General features: G+C 43.4%; 1 long non-coding RNA gene across 5 annotated transcripts; it reads left to right on the plus strand.

Annotated features, from left to right (window-relative positions):
• Positions 1-65: 65 nt before the first annotated feature.
• Positions 66-13,697, plus strand: LOC117202439 (uncharacterized). 5 transcript variants are annotated; one of them, XR_007472343.1, is made up of 5 exons: positions 98-1,310; positions 1,782-2,297; positions 4,935-5,118; positions 5,455-5,530; positions 13,265-13,697. It is a non-coding gene; the product is annotated as an uncharacterized LOC117202439 (long non-coding RNA). The 5 variants fall into 5 exon arrangements; XR_007472344.1 differs by lacking the exon at positions 13,265-13,697 and adding an exon at positions 6,143-6,487; XR_004484774.2 differs by lacking the exons at positions 4,935-5,118; positions 5,455-5,530; positions 13,265-13,697 and having other exon boundaries at positions 82-729; positions 805-1,310; positions 1,782-3,066.
• Positions 13,698-15,959: the final 2,262 nt, after the last annotated feature.

The following is a 15,959-nucleotide window of genomic DNA, read 5'->3' on the forward strand; positions in this document are numbered from 1 at the left end:
TCCGGGAAGATCCCACATGCCGCAGAGTGGCTGGGCCCGTGAGCCATGGCCGCTAAGCCTGCGTGTCCGGAGCCTGTGGTCCGCAACGGGAGAGGCCACAACAGTGAGAGGCCCGCGTATTGCAAAAAACAAACAAACAAAAAAAACCCGGATCCTGGTCCTGCCCAGCACAGAGAGACACGCCAATAAGGCTTGTATGTACACTTCCAGAAGCCTCAAATGGCCAGCCCCAGTGTGGTGGCGCGGCTCCTCCTCTGAGCGGAGAAATGGGGGACAGGGTGGCAGAAAGACAAGAAAGAAACTTCCCGAGATCTGGAGTTATCCCGTTCATCTAGGTGTGCAGGCCACGTGGCAGATAGGACAAACTGAGTCCTGGAGGGCTCAGCTTTCCCACAGTAACCCAGCCAGCCAGTGGTACAGCCAGGGTTCTACAGCCATTGGAGGATAGAAACTGGAGCACAGAGAGGCGAAGGTCTTGCCCAAGGTCACACAGCAATTCCATAGCAGAGCCAGGATGCAGGGACTCCAGGTCCTATCTCTTCTGGCTGCCAGCCTGGGAAAGCTGCCCAGCTCTTTCACCCACTTTTGGCCTGTGCTGGGCGAGAGGTGGAGCAGGTGGGATGAGGAGAGGCAGCATGATCTAAGAACTCCACTCAGGCCCAGACACTAGGACTGAACCGGTCCCCCTTGCGCCCTGGCGAGCCCACCCCAGAGAGACAGTACCTGCGAGTACAGCCGTGCCCAGGGTGGGAAGCCAGGCGTGGGGCTCGGCCTTCTGCACATGTGATCTCATTGAACCCTCAGGCAACCCTGTGAGTTGAGCACCTCCGCTGTTTTCGATTTTTCCAGAGAGGAAACTGGGGTGAGTAGGACCAAGGCCTCGGGACTCACAGTCCAGTGCTCCAACCCACGGCGCTCAAGGCGGGAGGGGCCTGGCGGAGCGCCACACGGGGCGGGGCGCGGGGGCGGGCCCCTCATCCCGGATGCGCCCCCAGCCGGCTGGAGCTGCCCCGCGGGGTTCCCAGAGCAGGGCTGAGCAGGAAGGCGGGAACAATGGGCAGCGGCTGCAGCGGGGCTGCTGGTTTCCGGAGCAGGGGTGGGGCGGGCTGGGGCCTGGCGGCCACAAAGACTGTGGGAACGAGGTCCCTGCGCAGGAGACTAATGAGATTAACGACTAACATCTTTTGAGCACTCACTGTGTGCCAGGACCTGCTTTCAACGCTTTAGAGGAATCCGCACCTTATCCCTATTTAGCCCCATTTCACAGACGAAGAAATTGAGGCACAGAGAGTTTAAATAAAATGCCCAAGGTAAGTAAGAGGTGAAAGCGAGATTTGAACCTAGTCAGTGTGGCTCTAGATCCTATGCTCTTAACCAGCATAAACTCTATACACCCTACCCCACCCCCACATTTTCTCGTAAATTTCCTTTTTTCACTTAAAGCATTTGCAGCTTTCTATGTCATAAATATAGTCCTCAGCCTTGTTTAAAGTCCTAACATTCTGAGGAGATGTTGTCCATGCACCCAGCCCCCACCCCCTACGTCTCTCCCACCATTTGAGGCGCCTGCGTTTCCACCACTGGTGCCCTATCATTGAGTTAGGTTTGGTTCCTCTAACTTAAATTGGTGGCACCCAGGGGTGGGCTCGTGGGTGCTTAAGAACCTCCTAATCTCCATCAGAAGCACCTCCACCACCTAAAAAGACGCACCGTCTAGATAAAATGACGTGTTTATTATGCAAATGAAACTTTAAGACCGGCCTCCTTCCCACCCCAATTAGACTGCTGCACCCAAGCTCCTCCCACAGAGAATTTCCGGAGACAGCAGGCTGGTGGGTTCGTGCTTGCCCGGTTCCCAGCGTTGAACACAAGGTGAGGAAACACTGCAGGTTTCTTAGGATCCGGTTGGGTGAAGACTGGCCCTTCCTAGCGCCGCGGGAGACACGGGAAGACCCAGCCTGGCCAGCGGTGGTGGCTCCAGAATCTCCGGAAGGCCTGGGTAGCTGGAGCAGGTGGAGGCACCGGGCTGGGGCTTGCATTTTATACGAGATTAAGGCGTCAAAGTGGCACCGCCAACGACTGGGAAGGCACGTGAGAATCTAGGGCACCTCTTACTCCCAACTGAGACAGACTGGGATCCCCAGGTGCAGCAGGGATGAGGCGGGGGATTGTTAAAGCCACTCCACTACATCTGCTGGGAGAAAGCCCTTTTCCCAAAGAGGCTGATGGGGCTTCTCCTCCAAAAATGATGAACCAGCTGGAGACCCCCCCTCCCGAAGCCTTCTTGCCCTCACAAGGTCAGCTGGGAGCACTGGATGGGGAACCAGGATACCTGAGATCTGTGCTCTGGTTTTATCCCCGTCGGGGGCTGCTGTATGGCTTTGGACCAATCATTCTCCCTCTCTGGGCCTCTAGCTTCCCATCCCTACCACACCAGGGACCTCCAAGGACTCTTCCCACTCTGACAGGTGGTCTGACAACAGCACTTTCCCTTTCTGGGGCCACCTGAGCTGCCCAGGTGTATGATCTGGTACAAGTCACCTCTCTGAACCTTCCTTTCATCACCAATTATTATCTTCCAAAGATGGCTGTAATTTTGGGGTCACCCAGCATCCACTTTCCCTTCTTATGGTATCAACCCCCAATTTTCTTCAGGGGAAGCCTTCCTCCTCCCACCTCAGCCTCGTGCAGTGGGTGGAGTTGAGTCTACCCCTGACTACAAGGGGATGAGAGTGACCAGGCCAGGCCGACACCCGAGTTCCATTCCCCGAGGCTCCGGTGAACTGTCCAGGGGGTAGTCATGCAGCCCTGTTCCCGTCACCAGCAGTCGGGCTTAGGACTTGTCCCAAATGTTGAGAAGAATGGAAGCATCAAACCTGGGAGGGCTGGCGGCTGGAGTTGCCTCTGCTGGGAATGGAGCCTTTGCAGAGCAGGCAGAGCTGGGGACTGGGGCGTCAGGGCTTGGCGCCGTAGCCTGAGCCCTCCAGTCCAGCTGTGCCTGAAGCATACAGCCTACCCTTAGGTTTTCCTTGTCCAAGGGCCAATAAAATACCTTTTTCACTTAAACCAGTTTGAAGTGGATTTTCTGGTGCTCACAACCTAAAGAATCATGACCATTTTGGGGTTTACTTGATTCTATGACACCATCAATTGTAAGATTTTTTTTTAAGAAAAATATATCTACAGTATTTAATAACTTCTCGGTGAAAAAAAGAAGCATATTAGGTGTGCCCTTTAAAAATGGAGAGTAGTATGTTTTTAGTTCTAAAATTGCACATCACAGTCACTTTGGTGACTTGATCAAAGTTCTTCACATTCTTTGGATGAATTCCGCAATCTTTATTTTGCCTGCCTGATGATAGCCTTTTGAACACTCAGTAACCTTTTATTTCCATGTGGCATCACTTTAGAAGTCACTTTAAGTGATAATTAAGGATCCAATCTGGTAAAATTCCATCAGGTTGGATCTCAGCCGCCCGAGCAACTGGAAGCAGACAGTGAGGACACCAAACTCCCCCTCTGCCTGCTGGCTGGCATGTTCCTTGGACATCAGTTGTGGGACACATCCTCATTCCAGAACCAGTGAAATGTGTGTGTGGGACCCATGTGTCAGAACTACTGTAGTTACTATCATAACTATGAGACGTTTGCTGTGGGACAGGCACTGAGCTAAGCAGAACGAGGTGGGAACTTGGACAAGTAACATCACTCTCTTCCACAACTGCCACATCTGTAAATGAGAATAATAGTTTCACAGGGTCATTGGGAAGGTTTAATGATAAAAATCAATGTAAAACTCTTAGAGAAGTTTTGGCATATCAGAATTGCCCAATAAATATCAGGTATTATTATTTTGTTTCATTCTCACAACTGCTCTTTGAGATCAATATGATCTACTTTAAGGTTTAGGACACTAAGAACAGGGACAAGAAGTGTCAAGTCCAAGGTCACTCATCTGAGAAGGAGGTGGTGGATCTGGGACTCAAAGCCAGGCCTGTCCAGTACCCAGCCTTATGTCTGTAACTAATGCCATCTGGACTTCCAGCCAGTAGCGGGGCTCCTAACCCCAGAGGTTTGGGGTGGGGTGGGCCAGGGAGGGCTTGTGGGTCCAGTTCTTAGCCGGGGCAGGGAAAGATCATACTTGCTCACCAGCCAAGCTCACTGCCCAGACCACTGTCTCAGCCTGATTCGTGAATCCTGGGCCTTTGTAAACTCCAGAGAGGAAACACCAAGGCCCAGGGACTTGTCCAAGGCCATATGGCCAGGGAGTGACCTGGATTCAGGCTGGAACCCCTGTTCTCTGACTCCTCACATGGTCCTCATGCTTCACTGCTCCCCATAGACCCTCCTGGCACCACATCCTCCAAGAAGCCCTGCCTGACCACCCCAGTCCATGTCCCTGTTCATTTCTCTGGCAGGGTCTCAATACTTGCTGGCATTTCAGACATGGCCTCTGGAGTCAGGCCAAGCTTGGATTTGAATCCTCTTCCTGCCACTTATTACCTGTGTAATCCTGGGTTCTTTCCCCCTCTCTCTGAACCTCAGTTTCCTCACCTGTAAAATGGGCTACAAAAGCCCATCTCATGGGGTTGATGGGAAATTTCAGGTGAGGTCAGGGCTGAGCACAGCCTGACTAGGAATTAGCCTTCATGATCAGCTGTTTTCTCACTACCCCCTCCTGTATGCAACATAGTTATTGTCATTAATAATCACAAAATAAAATAAATAATAATAATGTACAGAAAAGAAATTCAGTGTGAAAATGTTTTTATTAGACTTCACATTTATATAATTGTGGCAGTGAAAAATAATGAACTAAATCAACAAATACAGTATTATAGTACAAAAAAAAGGAAAACAGTAATGAATTAATACTTTTAAGTCATATTAATGTTTTATTTATTTATTTTTTTTACAAAAAACAACACATTAAGAAATGCTTCCAAAAAAAGTGAATCCGAGAAGTTTGGAGTGTGATCTGTACATGGAGCGATGGCAGGAGGTCATTCGGGCTCCGTTTCTGCCCCTCATGGTCACAGCGCTGTCAACTGCTTATTCACTTGCTGTTCAGGTGCGGGGGTGTGCAGAACACCGGAGGGAGCACCAGCTGTGTCTGGAGTTGAGTTTAACCGTTACAAAATGTTACCAAACTTGAAACAGATGCCTGTAGTTGAATCTGGGTGTGTTGGGAGCCAAGTGTATGATGAAGTTCTCTGCATTAGCTTCCATGCAGAACACAATGTTTATTACAGGAAAAGTAGTTTTAAAATGTATTAATAGCCTATTATTAAAACTTAACAGTAACTACAGTGACTATTTAGAACCTAGACTAACAAAAAATTTTTACCAGGAGGAGAAATTTAAGCACTGACTTCGGTTAGAATTGCCAGTGCAGGGTGATAATAAAAAGCAGGCGACTTTCAGTGGTTTCATTATTGCTTCTAAACTCCACAGATAACACCCCGCTCATTGCCTGCACTGCACAGCCTCCCCTTGCCCACCCTTGGCCCTCCACTGTGCTCATTCCCTGGTAAGTGTCATTTTGATGATCAACACAAGCTTTAACCATTGGGCACCCCCAGAGAGGGGTGAATGAGGGAAGGAGGGAGGGAGACCAGAACAGGGAGCCATCGCCTCTTGAGTCCCAGGCCTAACTCCTTATAACAAGCTGTGTGTCTTTAAGAAGTCACACCCTCTCTGTGCTTCCAACGGGATGGGTTATCCCTCCCCTGCTTTACTCAGCCTGGGTGATGGAGAGGTCGGGCCTAGGGGCAGAAGCAAGTGACAAATGCATGCCTGCTCCAGCCCTGGACACCACTCTAGGAGTCGAACCCACGCTGGCGCAGCCTCGCTCGCTGTTACCCGTCCTGCTTCAGCTGCCTAGCTATCTGTAGGCCTTCAATGTGCTGTAATGCCCCCTTCACGTGAAGGGACTGATCTCCAGTGCCCTGGATACCCCCAACTGCCAGTGACCCCTGCCACTGGAGTTGCCTCATGGTTGCCACTGTGGCCACCTCTTTCCCAGCCTGTACAGAAATGTCCTCCCAGTGTCCAGCTGTTGCAGAGGCCCCACAGCTGCGGACTGGGGCCCCAAATGACCTCCTCTTTCAATCCTGTCACTCGGCCATCTCCTTTCTTGTAGGCTGTGCTGCAGGGGAAGTTGGTTAAGAGGCAGCCTCATTCCCTGCTCCGAACCTCTGCTCCCTTTCCACTTTTAATCTGATGGCCGTGGGGACACCAGGCTGCCTGGAAGAGAATACACACTCAAATGCACACCCTAATATCAAAAGGATTTAGCCAAGGGTACAGATCTCATGGAAGCAAGGTGGCCACAGGGGCAAGAGCAGATGCAGCAGGTGGTGGCTGGGCTTCTCCCTTTCCCTGCAGGACCTGGCAGTTGTTGCTACTTTCTCTGAGTGGTTACGATCCTTCCAGAGCAGAGAACAAGGCTGAGTGCTTGCTATGCCACAAGGTCTTTCACATTCACATTCCCTCGAATTCCAGGAGAACCAATATAGTAATATAGGTAGTTCCTCAAAAGGAATGGATACCAAGGTTTGTTACTAAAGTTTGTTTATCCTTTCACCAACGGAAGGACATTTTGGTTGCTTCCAGTTTTAGGAGATTATGAATAAAGCTGCTATAAACATGCATGTGCAGTTTTTTGTGTAGACATGTTTTCAATTCAGTTGGGTAACACCTAGGAGCACAATTGCTGGATCGTATGGTAAGAATATGTTAGTTTTGTAAGAAACTGCTAATCGTCTTCCAAAGTGGCTGTACTGTTTTGCATTTGCATCAGCAATGAATAAGCGTTCTTTTTGGTCTGTATCCTTGTCAGCATTTAGTATTGTCAGTTTTGTGGATTTTAGCCATTCCAAAAGGTATGGAGTGATATCTCATTTTAATTTGCAATCCCCTAATGACATATGATGTTGAGCATTTTTTCACATGCTTATTTTGCACCTGTACATTTTCTTTGGTGAGGTGTCTGTTCAGAAGTTCTGCCCATTATTGAATTGGGTTGTTTGTTTTCTTACTGTTGAGTTTAAAATGTTCTTTGTATATTTTGGATACCAGTCCTTTATCAGATATGTGTTTTGCAAATATCTTCTCCCAATCTGTGACGTACCTCTTCAATCTCTTAACATTCTAACACAGAGCAGAAGTTTTTACTTTTAATAAAGTCCAGTGTAATCAATTTTTCTTCTATGGATTGTGCTTTTGGTGCTGAATTTAAAATTCATCATCAAACCCAAGTTCACTTGGATTTGCTCTAATTTATCTTCTATAAGTTTTATAGTGTTGCATTTTACATTTAGGTCTAAGATCCATTTTGAATTTACTTCTGTAGTAAATTTAAAGGCTATGTCTAGCTTCACTTTTTTTGCCTATGGATGTCAAATTATTCTAGCACCATTTGTTAAAAAGACTTCTAGCACCATTTGTTAAAAAGACTATCCTTTCCCTTATTGAATTGCCTTTGCTCCTTTGTCAATGATCAGTTGCCTGTATTTGCGTGGGTCTATTTCTGGGCTATTTATTCTGTTCCATTGATCAATCTGTCTATTCCTTCACCAATCCACACTGTCTTGATTACTGTGGCTTTATAATAAGGCTTCAGAGTCAGGTGGTGTCAATCCTGTGACTTTTCTTTAGTATTGTGCTGCCCGTTCTGGATCTTCTGCCTTTTCATATATACTTAGAATCAGTTTGTCAATGTCAACAAAAAAATTTACTAGGGTTTTTATTCAGATTGTGTTGAATCTATAGATTGAACTGGGGAGAACTTACACCTTAAAAATATTGAATCTTTTTATCCATGTACAGGGACTATCTCTCCATTTATTTATTTCTTTCATCAGAGTTTTATAACTTTCCTCATGTAGACCCTGTACATATTTTGTTAGATTTATGCCTAAGTATTTAATCACTTTTGGTGCTAATGTAAATGGTATTGTGTTTCTAATTTCAAATTCCAACTGTTCATTGCTGGCATATAGGAAAGCAATCAATTTTTACATATTAATTTTATATCCTGTGACCTTGCTATAATCATTTATTAGTTCTAGTTTTTTTTGGTCAAGTCTTTATGATTTTATAAATAGATAATCATGTCATCTGTGCACAGTTTTATTCCTTTCTTGCCAATCTGTATACCTTTCTTTTACTTATTGCATTAGCTAGGATGTCCAGTATGATGCTGAATAGGAGTGGTGAGAGAGGACATCTTTGCATTTCCTAATCTTAGGAGGAAAGCATCCAATTTCTCACCACTACGTATGATGCTAACTGTAGGATTATTGTAAATACCCTTTATCAATGTTTGAGAACGTTCCCTATGATTCCTAGGTCGCTGAGTTTTTATCACTAATGGGTGTTAAATTTTGTCAAATGCTTTTTCTGCATCTATTGATATGATCATATGATTTTTCTCCTTCAGCCTATCAATGTGAGGGATTATAATAACCGATTTTTGAATGGTGAACCAGATTTCCATACCTAGAATAAATCTCACTTGGTCATGCTGTATAATTTCCTATACATTGTTGGATTCAATTTGATGATTTTTTTGAGGATCTTTGCATCTGTGTTTATGAGAGATATAGGTCTGTAATATTCCTTTCTTATAAATGTCTTAATCTGCTTTTAGTATTGGGGTAACACTGGCCTCACAGAATGAGTTAGGAAGTATTCCCTCTGCTTCTATAAGTATTTTCTGGAAGAGATTATAGAGAACTGATATCATTTATTCCTTAAATGTCTGGTAGAATTAGCCAGTGAAACCATCTGTGCCTTGTGCTTTTTGTTTTGTGAGGTTATTAATTATTGATTCAATTTCTTTAATAGATATAGGTCTATTCAGATTATCTATTTCTCTTTTTATAAGTTTTGGTAGTTTTTGTTTTTTAAGGAATTGGTCCATTTCACCTGTTATCAAATTTGTAGGCATAAAGCTATTCATAATATTCCTCTCCTATCCTTTCAATGTCCACATGATCAATAAACGTGACCCCTCCTTCATTTCTGATATTTGTAATTTGTGTTTTCTTTCCTTTTTCTTGATTTTTTTTCAAAGAACCAGTTTTGGTTTCATTGATCTCTGTTGATTTCCTGTTTTCAATTTCATTGATTTCTAGTCTAATTTTGTATTATCTCTTTTCTTCTGCCTATATTACTCTTCTTTCATTTACTGAGGTGGAAGCTCAGATAATTGCTTAATCAATAATTAAGCAAAAAGATTAATCAATAGTCTTTTCTAAAGTATGTATTTAATGTTATAAATTTCCCCCTAAGCACTGCTTTTACTGCATCCCCCAAATTTGATAATTGTATTTGCACTTTCGTTTAGCTCAAAATATTTTAAAATTTCTCAAGACTTCTTTGAGCCATGTGCGATTTAGAAGTATATTGTTTAATCTCTAAATAGTTGGAGATTTTCTAGTTGTCTTTCTGTTATTGATTTCTAACTAATTCCATTGTGGTCTATAAGCAAACTTTGTATGATTTCTATTCTTTCAAAATTTTAAGGTGTGTTTATGGCCCAGAATGTAGTCTGTCTTGGTGAATGTTCCATGTGAACTTCACAAGGATGTGAATTCCGCTGCTGTTAAGTATTTTGTAAACATCAGTAAGATCTAGTCGATCATTGGTGCTATTCAGTTCAACTATATCCTTACTGATTTTCTGCCTGCTGGATCTGTCAATTACTGATTGAGAGGTGTTGATATCTCCAACTCTAACAGTGGACTCATCTGTTTCTCTTTACAGTCCTATCAGTTTTTGCCTTGCATATTCTTTCTTGCTCTGTTGTTAAGTGCATACAAATTAAGGATTTTTATTGCTTCTTATAGAATGACTCCATCATTATGTAATGCCCCTCTCTATCCCTGATAATTTTCCTTGCTCTGGTCTGCTTTGTCTGAAATTAATATAGCTACTCCAGATTTCCTTCGATTGATGTTGGCATGGTATATCCTTCTCCATCCCTTTACTTTTTAATCCATGTGTGTCTTTATAAAGTGGGTTTCCTGTAGAAAACATAGTTGGGTCTTGTTTTTTTCATACACGCTGACAATGGATTTGAATTGATCTTTTAGTTAGTGTATTTAAACCATTCACATTTAAAGTAATTATTGCTATTACTGTTTTGTAACTGTTTTCTATTCATTTGGCTTTTCTTTGTTTTCTTTTTTCTTTTAAAAATGTCCCCTCGGGCTTCCCTGGTGGCGCAGTGGTTGAGAGTCCGCCTGCCGATGCAGGGGACACGGGTTCGTGCCCCGGTCCGGGAGGATCCCACATGCCGCGGAGCGGCTGTGCCCGTGAGCCGTGGCCGCTGAGCCTGTGCGTCCGGAGCTTGTGCTCCACAACGGGAGAGGCCACAGCAGTGAGAGGCCCGCGTACCGTAAAAAAAAAAAAATGTCCCCTCTTTTCCTGACTTTCTCTGGGTTTTAATTTTATGATTCCATTTTCTCCTCTCAATTACGTCTTTAAAAAAGTTGTTAACGGTTTCCGTAGAGTGTGCAATATATGTTTGCAACTAATTTAAGTCCACTTTCTTTTATGTTTTTAATTAGTGAGGTACAACTGACATATAACATTATATTACCTGAAAGGTGTATAACATAATGATTTGATATTTTTTTATAAGTCCACTTTCAAATAACACTATACCACTTCATGGGTATACAGTACAGGTGCCTTATAACAGTGTATTCCCAATTCCTCCCTCTCATCCCTTGTAACATTGCTGCCATTCATTTCACTTTCCATATGCTATAATCACCCAGTTCATTCTTGCTATTATTACTTTGGACAAATGATTATCTCTAAGATTAGGTAGGTATACAAGCAACAAAGATTTTATTTTACCTTCATTTCTTCCTTCTCTGATACTCTTCCTTCCTTAGGTAGATCTGAGTTTCCAACCTGTATCATTTTCCTTCTCTCTGAAGAACTTCTTTTAACATTTCTTGCAAGGCAGGTCTACTTAGCACAAATTCCTTCACTTTTTTGTTTGAGAAAGAATTTGTTTTTCCATTTTTGAATAATTTTGCTGGATACAACATTCTAGGTTGGTGGTTATTTTCTTTCAGCACTTGGATATCTCACTCCACTCTATTCTTGTTTGCATGGTTTCTGATGAGAAAGTCCAGTGTAATTTTCATCCTTGTTCCTCTGCAAGTAAGATGTCCCCCCGACCCTATGGCTTCTTTCAAGGTTTTCTCTTGTCTTTGGTTTCCTGTAGTTTGAATATGACATGCTTAGTTGTAGATTTTTTGGTATTTATCCTGCTTGGTATTTTTTGAGCTTCCTGGCTTTGTAGACTGGTGTCTATCATTAATTTTGGAAAATGGTAAGTCATTACTACTTCAGATATGTCTTCTGCTTCTTTCTCTCTTCTTCTCGTTTTCTCATTATGTGTATGTTATACCTTTTGTAAATGTCCCACAATTCATAGATATTCTGTTCTAGATTTTTTCCACTTTGCATTTTTTCCAGCTTTATTGAGATATAGTTGATGTATAACATTGTGTAAGTTTAAGGTATACAATGTGATGATTTGATACACTTATGTATTGCAAAATGATTACCACAGTAGCATTAGTTAATACCTCCATCACTTCACAGAACTACCATTTCTTTTTTTTGTGGTGAAAACATTCTTAGTAACTTTCAAGTACATAATACAGTATTGTTAACTATAGTCACCATGCAGTACTTTAGATCTCAAAATTTATTCATCTTACAACTGGAAGTTTGTACCCTTTGACCAGTATCTCCCAGTTTCCTCCATCTCCAGCCCCTGGAATCCACCATTCTACTGTCTGTCTCTATGAATTTGGCTTTTAGTGCATACTATTTTTGGACTGTTATGTCTTCTCAGTTTGGGGTTCACTCAGCTTCTTAAATCTGAAGGTTATTATGTTCTTTTGCCAAATTTGGGGATTTTCCAGTTATTATTTGTTTGTATGTTTTCTGCACTGCACTCTTTCTCTTCTCCTCTGGGACTCCAATGACGTAAGTATTGGCAGATTGGGTATTGTTCCACAGGCTCCTAAAGTTCTGTTTCTTTTTCTCATCTATTATTTCTTTGTTCAGGTTATATAATTTGTATTGGTACATCTTCAGGTTCACTGCTTCTTTCCTCTGTCATCTCCATTCTGCCACTGTGTCCATCCAACGAGTTTTTTATTTTTGTATTTTTTAGTTCTAAAATTTCCATTTGGTTTTCCTTTATATCTTGTATTTCTGTTTCAAGGGTGTTAATAGTTGCTTGTTGATCCTTATCCTTTTCCTTTTCCTTTCTCCCCCTCCCCTCTTCCTTTTTTCTTATGATGGCTGCTTTAAAATCCTTGTCAGATGACCCCAACATCTGTGTCATCTTGATATTGGCATCTGTTGATTGCCTTTTCTCATTCCAGTTCAGACTGGTAATATTTGATTTTATCCTGGACTTTTTGGGTATTATGTTATAAGACTCTGTTCCCTTTTAAAACCTTCCATTTTAGCACGCATTCAACCTGTTTCAGTTCAGAATGCATATCACGGCTCACTTTTGTGGTCTGTGTGTTTGAAGGTCAATTTAGTTACAAATTCAGGGCTATTTTGGTCTGCCTTGCTTGTGTGCTACCCAGAGGCCAATCTGAAACCACGCAGTATTCCACTTCACAGTTCAGTTCTCAACGATTTCAGTATGTTAATTCTGGTGGGTTTCACGCATAAGACACTTTAGTGTGTGCCCAGGACTTCATACACCAACTGAAAGAATCTTTCTGCAGCTCCCCCTTCTCTGTAACCCTCCCCACACACTCTGGCTGTGAGGGGGTGGGTGCTGCCCCTTTGTCACCTTTGCTTAGTGCAGAGCATGGAGAATGACAGGGCTCCACCCTGCACTGTCCATAGCACAATGTGGAGTGTGTGTGTGGGGGAGGGGTGTCCCCCTGCCCCCCCCCCATCACATTAGTGCAGGGTGGAGCTGAGACCACCATGCCGTGAAGAGGCCTGGGCATGTCTACTGGAGGACAAGAGGCCACATGAGAAGATATCTAAAAGTGATAGGTTGAGACACAGCAACGTAATGTAAAATTCTTAGAGTAGCTTAATGTTATTTTCTACTAAATTGCCTTTTTCTTTAGAATTATTTATATATTTAGGGTATGAGGTTTTTGTTATATTTTGCAAAAATTTTCTCTCCATTATGGCTCTCTTGCTTATGGTATTCTTTATGATGCAGAAGTTTTGTTCTTTATTTCATTTTTAGGTGGTCACATCTGTCAATAATTTCCCTTGTGTGTCTGAGATTCTGTTTCTTGATTAAGCAGGCTCTTTCCAAAGATTTACTTTAATCTTATATTCTTCAACAACAACAACAGTATAAGCAATTGGTGCAACATGGTGGTAACTGTAGAAGAGAGAGTGAGGAGTTTGAACTAGTTGTCTCTATGGACTGGCTGGGGTAAGGGCCAGGCAGGAAAGGAGGACTCCTTCCCTCACAGTCCAGCCTGAAAATCACACTGATAAAGTGTGTCCTGAACCTGACCGCTTCCTTACTACCCTCGCTCCTACCAGTCGGGTCAAGGCCTCCTTCATCTCTGGCTGAAGCAACCCCAACAGCCGGCTCCTTGGTGTGTGTTTCCCTCCTTACCCCCGTTTCAATTATCCATGGCTGTGAAATAAACCACTTTGAAACCCGGGTCTTAAGTCTCACAGTTCTGTGGTTTCCCTGAGCTGGTTGTTCGTTTATGTGCTGTTCCATTATCCTAGAACAGTTTTCCTCCCAGCCTTCAGCTGGCTACTTTGCCACTCTCCTCACTGCCGTCACACTCTGGATACCTGACATTATTTATTTGTGCATGTTTTGGAACTCCACTAGAACGGAAGGTCCTTGCGGGTGGCACCTTTCTCTTTCCTATCCTGTACTCACTTCTAACACCTAGAACAGCACTGATCACAGGGATGGCATACCATAATATATATACTCTGTGGTTAACTGAATTTATTTCCCTAAATCTTGGGAATCGATTGCTTTGAGAAATATACAAATTAATTCTAAACTAGGAAAAACTACAGTGGCATTTGGCAGACAGATCCAACAATATATCAGACCTACACACTCACTAGCAAATATTTCCACCTTCCTAATAAAAGCTGACAGCTGTTTTCCCGTGTACTCTAAAGGGCAGCTGCTGCAAAGCCTGGCTTCTGATGGTTTGTAATCAATCTGCCCGATGCATGTAGGGAACTCGGGGAACTCAGAAGACCCACTCTGGGCAGAAGCCAGGGGAGTGCTGCCCTTGGCATTTTAATTTTAATGCATTTTTGCTGTCAGCTGTCTCTTATTAATTCACTGAATTTAATTAGAGAGCTGAACAAGAATCCCTCAACTCTGCTTTCTCGGTGGTTCCTAAGAACACGGTTCAGTCCAAGGCTGTCAACCAAAGTGAACCCACATTTATCCAGGAAGCAGGTGCATGCTGAGGGCAGAATTCTTACAGACACACATCCCACATGTGTCAAAGACAAATCTAAGTTCAAGATAAAGTTAATAAAGCCTGTTTATTCAGAAACTTGCAGCATGGGAACTCTTTTGCTGTCACCTTTGCTTCAGCAGCAGTTCAAAGGTGTCAGGGAGTATATTTTATTGAATAAAAAGGAAATACCGACGCGGTATCTCATTGGAAAACGTTCCCGTAAGGCAGGATTTGTGGAACGACGGACAGACTAACCAGTCAAGTACATTTGGCCATCCTCGGTTAGCTGCAAGGGGCCAGGCAGTTTCGGGACATTTCAAAAGAGGAAGGGGCAGAGGGTGTGTGGCCAGCCCTTTCCTGGAACAAACAGGGGTCAGTAGAACGCTTTTTTGTAGTCAAAACTGTCATCCTGGTTATTGGGGGGCAGGGGAGGTGTGTGGCCACATGATAATTACAGTTTTAGAGCTGGAAGTTATCTTAAAGTTCACCTGGTCACTCTGACCTACCATGCATGCCCCAGCCCCCACCCCGAATCCATTCAACAAATGGAAACACTCAGAAACAGGGTAGTTCAGTGCCTAAGCTGTAGCAAAGGTCAGAAGCAGAATTAGAGTTCTCCTGAATCTTAGGACTGTGAATATAACTGTCATGCTTCTCAAAAATAAAACAAAAACGAAGAAAAGGAAAATAAAGTCAGTAGATCCTGGATACCGTTCTGGGGCTCAGAGGCGCTGGGCTTCAGGGGAGCCAGCACTGGGGAAGGGGTGATGTATCTCTGGTCCAGATCAGTCAATTCTCCACAGATTTAATTCTGACCAAGGACCATGAGGGAAAAGTGGGTGGGTGGATGGGTGGGTGGGTGTCTCGAAAAAGAAAGTGCTTGTTTTTTAAGGAGACCATGGAAGAGACAACCCATTTTCTGCCATGCGACGTAGGTGGGGTTTGTTTTCGGTGTGTGGGAAGAGGCTTATACAACTTGGCAACACGAACTGAAAGTCATAAAAATCTTTTGACCCTACAGCCCTCCTTCTAGTGTTTTATCCTATAGAATCAAGATATTTAGGAAAGAAAAAAACTACATGTTTAAAGATGTATACTGACTTTTTAATAAAAGCAAAAGATTGGAAATAACCTAAGTAACCAACAATAGGGTGTCAGGAAACGTGAAAGACTTTGAAAGAGCTTCCCTCCCTCCCCAGTTACTGGGTGTTCCATTTACCCATCCACCCTCCACCCTTCTGGGTTGTCTCCACCTTTCACTCTCTTTAAGCTACCTTACAATGACGTACATTGAGGGAAACTGATAATGCAGATGATTCTTGTGCAGAGAAATGCAGATTTCATCCAGTGGAATTTAACTGATTGTCTGTGGATACTGGCCAATTTGGCCAGTTTTGTATATATTAAGCAAATTCATTTCAGCATTCCTACTGGACTTATTATTAAAACGTCTTACTGGTTCTCTCATTAATTAATGAGTTAACT

This window comes from Orcinus orca, chromosome 16, assembly GCF_937001465.1.
Source record: "Orcinus orca chromosome 16, mOrcOrc1.1, whole genome shotgun sequence".
Classification (NCBI taxonomy): Eukaryota; Metazoa; Chordata; class Mammalia; order Artiodactyla; family Delphinidae; genus Orcinus; species Orcinus orca.